Source organism: Nanorana parkeri, unplaced genomic scaffold (assembly GCF_000935625.1).
Source record: "Nanorana parkeri isolate BGI_ZX_2015 unplaced genomic scaffold, ASM93562v1 scaffold255, whole genome shotgun sequence".
NCBI classification, from domain to species: Eukaryota; Metazoa; Chordata; class Amphibia; order Anura; family Dicroglossidae; genus Nanorana; species Nanorana parkeri.
The window spans coordinates 111,546-119,825 of record NW_017306523.1 but is presented as its reverse complement, the minus strand read 5'-3'; the positions used below and the strand labels follow the sequence as shown (position 1 = coordinate 119,825).

The 8,280-nt window shown below is 42.6% G+C and overlaps 1 protein-coding gene across 2 annotated transcripts in view; it reads left to right on the top strand.

Moving 5' to 3' along the window:
• MPPE1 (metallophosphoesterase 1) overlaps nt 1-8,280 on the top strand; it is a 32,765-nt gene that overhangs the window by 21,448 nt on the left and 3,037 nt on the right. The gene's annotated exons all lie outside the window — the stretch shown is intronic.

Genomic DNA, 8,280 nt, shown 5'->3' with positions numbered 1-8,280 from the left:
ACAACCTACAGCCCCCGAGAGCCGAAGAGACCCCCTTTGGGACGCACAGGCCCGAGACACAGCTCATCTGAGAACTGCACAGCGCACCTGAAAGCCCACACAGTGCCACTGAGAGCCCACACAACTCACCTGAGAGCCCACACAACCCTCCAGAGACATCAGGCTGCCACCCCAGAGCAACACAGTATGTAGCTTATATTATTCTGCATTGCTGTATAATGTATTGCTGGGATTTTCAGTCCTCTCTAGCTAATGGTATTATTCTGCATTGCTATATAATGTATTGCTGGGATATGTAGTCCTCTATAGTTGCCGGTATTCTGCATTGCTATATAATGTATCGCTGGGATATGTAGTCCTCTATAGTTGCCGGTATTCTGCATTGATGTATAATGTATTGCTGGGATATGTAGTCCTCTATAGTTGCCGGTATTCTGCATTGCTATATAATGTATCGCTGGGATATGTAGTCCTCTATAGTTGCCGGTATTCTGCATTGCTGTATAATGTATTGCTGGGATATGTAGTCCTCTATAGTTGCCGGTATTCTGCATTGCTATATAATGTATCGCTGGGATATGTAGTCCTCTATAGTTGCCGGTATTCTGCATTGCTGTATAATGTATTGCTGGGATATGTAGTCCTCTATAGTTGCTACGTGTGGAGCGTGGATGCGAGCGGGTCTGGCAGCGGCGAGCGTGAGGTGGGGAGGAGGTGCGGTGCACAGCGTGTGGAGCTGTGAACAGGGCCAACTGATCAGAAGCCGATTAATCGATTATTGAAAAAGTTGACAACTTTTTCAATAATCGATTATAATCGATTATGTCGATTAGTTGTTGCAGCCCTAATGTTGTCTTCTATAGTTGGCAGTGTTCTGCATTGCTGTATAATGCTGGGATATGTAGTCCTCTGTAGTTGGCAGTATTCTGCATTGCTGTATAATGTATTGCTGGGATATGTAGTCCTCTATAGTTGGCGGTATTCTGCATTGATGTATAATGTATTGCTGGGATATGTAGTCCTCTATAGTTAGCAGTATTCTGCATTGCTATATAATGTATTGCTGGGATATGTAGTCCTCTATAGTTGGCGGTATTCTGCATTGTTATATAATGTATTGCTGTGATATGTAGTCCTCTATAGTTGACAGTATTCTGCATTGTTATATAATGTATTGCTAAGATTAGTTCCTTGTACAGGTTGAAGTCAGTAGCAGAAGTAACAGGGTCACAACGGTCACAGTTGTACTGGGCCCCGGTGCTTCACCACTGACTCCAAGCTTTAGAGAGACTGTTCCCTTGCAGTGTGCTGCATGACATGTACCTTAGTAACACATTGCAATGGGACATTTTGCTCATTAGCACAGTACAAAGGTACATGTCACTCTGTAGTGTAGTTAAAACCTCTTGTATTGTATTTTACGTCTAAGATTTAAGCACATAATTAGTTCAGACGGTCGTATGAAGTGTTTTTCTAAAATAATTCATCAGTATTTGGGTCTAAGTGCGGGGTTGGCACTTTGAGACACATAAGATGGTTTAGTGATCCAGTTGGCGCACTCGGGCTCCAAAAGGTTTGCCACCGCTGTCCTAGATTGTTCACTTCTGCTGCCTTCTCCAAACTCTTCACCCTTTAGTGAATAACCCTGTAAATATGCTCTCTGTGAAACGACACCATACTTCAAATCTTTTGAATTCCCCATAGATGTCAGGGGGGCAGTGTGTCACATACACTGGTGGAGGGGAAGATATGGAACATGTTGTCGCAGCATGTTTAGATCACAGGAAGGGTGAGAGCCACCAAATGACAACTCATTCAACTTTGCCTCACAATTTGTGCAGCTTTCTAGGGCTGCAACAACTAATCGACATAATCGATTATTGAAAAAGTTGTCAACTTTTTCAATAATCGATTAATCGGCTTCCGATCAGTTGGCCCTGTTCACAGCTCCACACGCTGTGCGCCGCACCTCCTCCCCACCTCATGTTCGCCGCTGCCAGACCCCCTCGCATCCATGCTCCACACGCCGCACCTCCTCCCCGCCACCCATTTCCTGTCCTTCCACGATCGGCAAGGCACGCGGGGAGATGTAGTAAGGAGGAGCAGGGGTGGGGGGATGACAGCAGCTGATAGACAGGTCCAATCTCAGAAGCAAGTTGCTGGAAGACTGCTCAGGTAAGCCTGCACTTTCCCACACATGGTGCTCTATAATGTATTGCTGGGATTTGTATTTCTCTATAGCTGATGTTACATTGTACTGTACATTATACATAGGAATACAAATCCCAGCAATACATTGTACACTGTATGTATAATGTATTGCTGGGATTTGTTGTACTCCTCTATAGCTGGTGATATTCTGCATTGCGCTGTATAGAGGACTACAAGTCCCAGCAATAATACATTATACAGCGCAATGTGGAATGCCGCCAGCTATAGAGGACTACAACAAATCCCAGCAATAGTACATTATAAAGTGGTACAATGCTAAATACCACCAGCTATAGAGGACTACAAAACCCAGCAATAGTATATTATACAGCGCAATGCAGAATGCCGCCAGCTATTGTGTACTATTGCTGGGATTTGTTGTATTCCTCTATAGCTGGCGGTGTTCTGCATTGCGCTGTATAATGTGCTTTTGCTGGGTTTTGTAGTCCTCTATAGCCGGTGCCATTCTGCATTGATTGCTGTATAATTTTACACTTTCCATTTCACTATATTGCACACCACACTATCTTTTTTTTTTCTTTTTTACTTCCACCGCTCCAAGCTTTCTCCTGTGATGGACTACAACCTCAATACAAACTAGTAGTCCTATCACTGGAGCCATTTTTTAAACTTTATTTTATGGTTTATCCGATTAACCGAACTTAATAATCGGCTAACTAATCGATTTTTAAAATAATCGTTAGCTGCAGCTCTACAGCTTTCATTAATGTTTTTTATTGTTACGCATATGTGCTGGCCAGACCCATATTGATTTCCTGTGTGTGAGACGATTTTGAACTTAATAGTTTAATTGAAGATCTGAATTGTGTGTGGAGATGACTTTTTTGAAGCCCTACACCACTACGCTGTTCTACGCCATCAGGAGGACATATTTATAACATGCTCTGTGGTAATGCATGTTTTAGTGCATGTTGTGTTGCAGTGCCATTTATTTTGAAAGTTACCCTTACGCATTTATAGAGTGCACACCGGACCATAGTGCAATGTATAATATGCGGTACAATGCTATAAAAAAAACAAACAAAACGGGAGCAATTTTGCCTGTGTTTGGGATCCATTTAAAATGAATGGGCTGCAGTTACATATGGTGAACTGTGTTGGGGCAACGAGCCCTAACAATCTGCCAATGCATTTCAGGGCTTTGTACTGTACACTCTTCATCAAGGCCTACATGGCTGATTGGAGAAATGTGCAAGAATGAAGTGGCTCCTTTATTTCCAAAGCAAGCTTCAGCAGCTGGTTGTGGAGATGGGCTTTATCTGCAGAACCAGCTTGGAAAAAAAATTATTTCATCCTGCAAATTCCTCTGTGATTTTTTTTTTTTCTTCATCCCAATCAACTTTGCAAGCGCTCATGAAGTGGGCAATGGCCTGCTCCTGTGTTTAACACTGCACAGTCCACAAGCAAATCTTTTGCTAGACTGGGCTCTGTATGTTTTCTATATTGGATTTCCTGCATATCCAGCAGGGGAAGTACAACCACTGTAATTGATGTGAACATGGCAAGAAATATATGTAGTTTAACCAACTGCTGACCGGCCACTATATAAAAAATACCAGTCCGCTGCCCCATTGTTCTGGAAGCAGGTATCTGTACCTCCTCCTGTGATCATGTGTTTACACGTGGCAGCTGCTGCTCCTGCTGTCATTAGACAGTGAAGAGCCGCGGCTTTAGACGCAGCTGTTTGGACCAGACCTGTGTCCTAGAATCGATGTGATTGGTTAGCACAGTGATCACATGGCAATATTTATATTGCCAAGCCCTCCTCTTCCATCAGAGTCAGTAAAGTGAGTAATGAACGGATGAGTCATCCATTTATTACTGACTAATGGAAACAAGCTGCAGCAGCAGAAAAAAAAAAGTTTCAACCATTTAACCTTCCTCTCCTGCCTATGTTAGATCCATTCTATCTCTGCTGTGGTCAGTGTATATATTACCCCTTTCACCTCCCTTATCCTGCACATCGATACATTAACCCCTTCATCTCCATGCTCCCACTGTATCGGATCTGTACATTAACCCCTTCACCTACTCCTCCCTCTGTGTATGTCCTGCACATGTATTGTATCTTAAGCACCATTACCAAGCTCCACGCTTTAACCCCCTCAATACTGGCATGGAGTGTCTACTTTCAAAAAAAGAGGTCATTTTGGGGATTTTCATACTGTCCTGAAATTTTTTATTGACTATGATTTATAAATGAAAGTAAGAGAAACATGCTTTTTTCAATTTTTTTGGTCTGTTTTACTTTATATAGTAAAGAATATAAAAACCGGTTACCACTAAAAAGCTCGATTTGTCCAAAAAAGTGATATCAAAATAATTTGGTTACAGTGTTGGGTGACGGAGGAATTCTTCTTCAAACTTGCACAGCGCTGAGAACTGGGAAATTACCTGGTAATGAAGGGAGTGTGACATGCTGGTACTGAAGTGGTTAAAAAAAGGGGCATATTTATAAAACCGCAAATGTGACATTCACCAAATATTGACTGCAGGTGAAACTTACTGCTCCATGTAGTATACATTATATATATATATATATAGAGTACCTGTGAATGTATCAACACCCCCCCCCCTCCAAAAAAAGCATAACCATTTGTCAATTCTGGATTGCTTTGTACTGTACACTCTTCATCAAGGCCTACATGGCTGATTGGAGAAATGTGCAAGAATGAAGTGGCTCCTTTATTTCCAAAGCAAGCTTCAGCAGCTGGTTGTGGAGATGGGCTTTATCTGCAGAACCAGCTTGGAAAAAAAATTATTTCATCCTGCAAATTCCTCTGTGATTTTTTTTTTTTCTTCATCCCAATCAACTTTGCAAGCGCTCATGAAGTGGGCAATGGCCTGCTCCTGTGTTTAACACTGCACAGTCCACAAGCAAATCTTTTGCTAGACTGGGCTCTGTATGTTTTCTATATTGGATTTCCTGCATATCCAGCAGGGGAAGTACAACCACTGTAATTGATGTGAACATGGCAAGAAATATATGTAGTTTAACCAACTGCTGACCGGCCACTATATAAAAAATACCAGTCCGCTGCCCCATTGTTCTGGAAGCAGGTATCTGTACCTCCTCCTGTGATCATGTGTTTACACGTGGCAGCTGCTGCTCCTGCTGTCATTAGACAGTGAAGAGCCGCGGCTTTAGACGCAGCTGTTTGGACCAGACCTGTGTCCTAGAATCGATGTGATTGGTTAGCACAGTGATCACATGGCAATATTTATATTGCCAAGCCCTCCTCTTCCATCAGAGTCAGTAAAGTGAGTAATGAACGGATGAGTCATCCATTTATTACTGACTAATGGAAACAAGCTGCAGCAGCAGAAAAAAAAAAGTTTCAACCATTTAACCTTCCTCTCCTGCCTATGTTAGATCCATTCTATCTCTGCTGTGGTCAGTGTATATATTACCCCTTTCACCTCCCTTATCCTGCACATCGATACATTAACCCCTTCATCTCCATGCTCCCACTGTATCGGATCTGTACATTAACCCCTTCACCTACTCCTCCCTCTGTGTATGTCCTGCACATGTATTGTATCTTAAGCACCATTACCAAGCTCCACGCTTTAACCCCCTCAATACTGGCATGGAGTGTCTACTTTCAAAAAAAGAGGTCATTTTGGGGATTTTCATACTGTCCTGAAATTTTTTATTGACTATGATTTATAAATGAAAGTAAGAGAAACATGCTTTTTTCAATTTTTTTGGTCTGTTTTACTTTATATAGTAAAGAATATAAAAACCGGTTACCACTAAAAAGCTCGATTTGTCCAAAAAAGTGATATCAAAATAATTTGGTTACAGTGTTGGGTGACGGAGGAATTCTTCTTCAAACTTGCACAGCGCTGAGAACTGGGAAATTACCTGGTAATGAAGGGAGTGTGACATGCTGGTACTGAAGTGGTTAAAAAAAGGGGCATATTTATAAAACCGCAAATGTGACATTCACCAAATATTGACTGCAGGTGAAACTTACTGCTCCATGTAGTATACATTATATATATATATATATAGAGTACCTGTGAATGTATCAACACCCCCCCCCCTCCAAAAAAAGCATAAACATTTGTCCATTCTGGATGGAGTAGGGCAGGGTTAAAACCGCCTTTTTTTCTCACCATCTGTGTCTCAGTAGGGCGATCTTCCTTTACTTCCTCACCTGCAGACTCAACAGGAAGTGAGAGGATATTTTCCCAATGTGAGCGAAATCCTATCTTGGACAGTTGTTAACAAATATCGCCATTGGAAGATTTCCCCTCACTTTTCCCCCCCTAGTTTTGGACAGTGGAGAGGGATTAGGACACCGGTCAGGTTTTTTGCTGAATTACTTTGTTCCCATTAGGCAGAATCGCCTTCTCTAGTTGTCCTGAAGAGCATTTTACTGAAAAGGAGATTTTGGGTTGTCACCAGAACAGGAATAGATGGGAAATATTCCAATGGGGACACTTGTTCTGGTGACTCTGCTGACCACCATGCATTTCCCTCACTTAAGCAGGATTTTCCTCTCCCCAATGGAACACAGATGGAAAAAAAAGCTGCCAGGGATTATAACCCTCCCTGAAGCCGCCCATACACTTTACAACCCTTGCAAGACTTATGTCTTGCGAGGGTTGTAAAGTAATGAAAAAAAACGTACGATCTGCCCATCATGGACAGGCAAATCGTACCTGTGATCATGGCAAGCCCACCCCCCTGAGGGGTGGGCTTCTGATGACTGCAATGCTGAACGGGCAGTGTGCGCCCGTTCGGCAGTTGTCAAACAAGCGCGCCACTAACCCGCCGACAATCGTACGATTCCCAGCGGGTTTTCCAGCCTGCTTGTTCGACGGAAGACGTGCGACATTAGAAACGGTCCCACGCCTTCCATACACTTCGCGATTCTCGTACGATAATCGTGCAGTGTATGGGCACCTTTACTCTATGCAAAACTTAAAGGGTTTTGGCAGTTTTACTTTAAAGTATATTTTCACAGTATGATCACATTTAGTTTTGTTATATTTGCAATAAATGTCACTTTTGATGAGACTTTCAGTTTTATAAACGTGCTATTTCGTATTAAAGATATTTGTAGATCGGTTACTTGGAGGTCTCGGGGACTTAGGACAAAGTCTGTTTCTTTCAGAACTGTCCGAGATAAGAAATCGGCCACATAAAGGCCTAATTCACACAGGCATGATGCTCCATTCAGTGTTAATGGCCCTTTGCACTCTATGGGCTGCAGGCAGCTGATTTAACTCCATGGAAACACAGATGGTGTACAGCATCGGACGCAGACGGGATGCATCCAGGTCCGTACAGTCAGAGCTGCTGAAAGTAGTTCCTGCGTCTACATGGATTTAAATAAGCTGCCCACATGCTTCTGGTCACAGCTTTGGGTGCATCAACAACCGGCCCCTCATGCTGTATGGAGCAACACGCCCTGTGTGAATGAGGCCAAAGTGAGCAGTAAAGCCCAACCATTGTGTGAGAATAAATATAGAATATGCAAATATGTCTACCTCCTGTAAATATTTGCAAACTATACATAGAGGCATTGATAAAGTCGCTTACATCAAGCTGATCTTATTTGTGTGTGTGTGTATCTTTAAAAATACATTCCCATTGACAGTTCTACACATTAGGTAAATATGCTGCTTATGGTGGTCTTTTATTGTTTATACTTGTGAACATGGTGTTATCACAACCATTGTGCTAAAAGGAAGATTACCCTGAGTTTTGGGATGTGATTTTTTTTGAAAACAGTTTGCAGTGAACCACACCAGGCCGCAGCCACAATTGGGACTTCTAATATGGGCCACAAATGAACATACTAATCTGTGAAAGGAAATGCCTGCTGCCAATACTGATCTGTGGTGTACTACAGGATACTCAGGCTGACAGTGATAATCTTGTGTCCACTTTTACTTGGAATAAAGGTCACAAAGTGGTTTCAGCATTGGCATTCTACAAGAGGAACCCTATGTATGGAAGTATTATATCCAGGGCCGGATTTACTCCACCTGCCGCCCCAAGGCCAGGTTCCACAATACGCCGCCGCCGCCCCC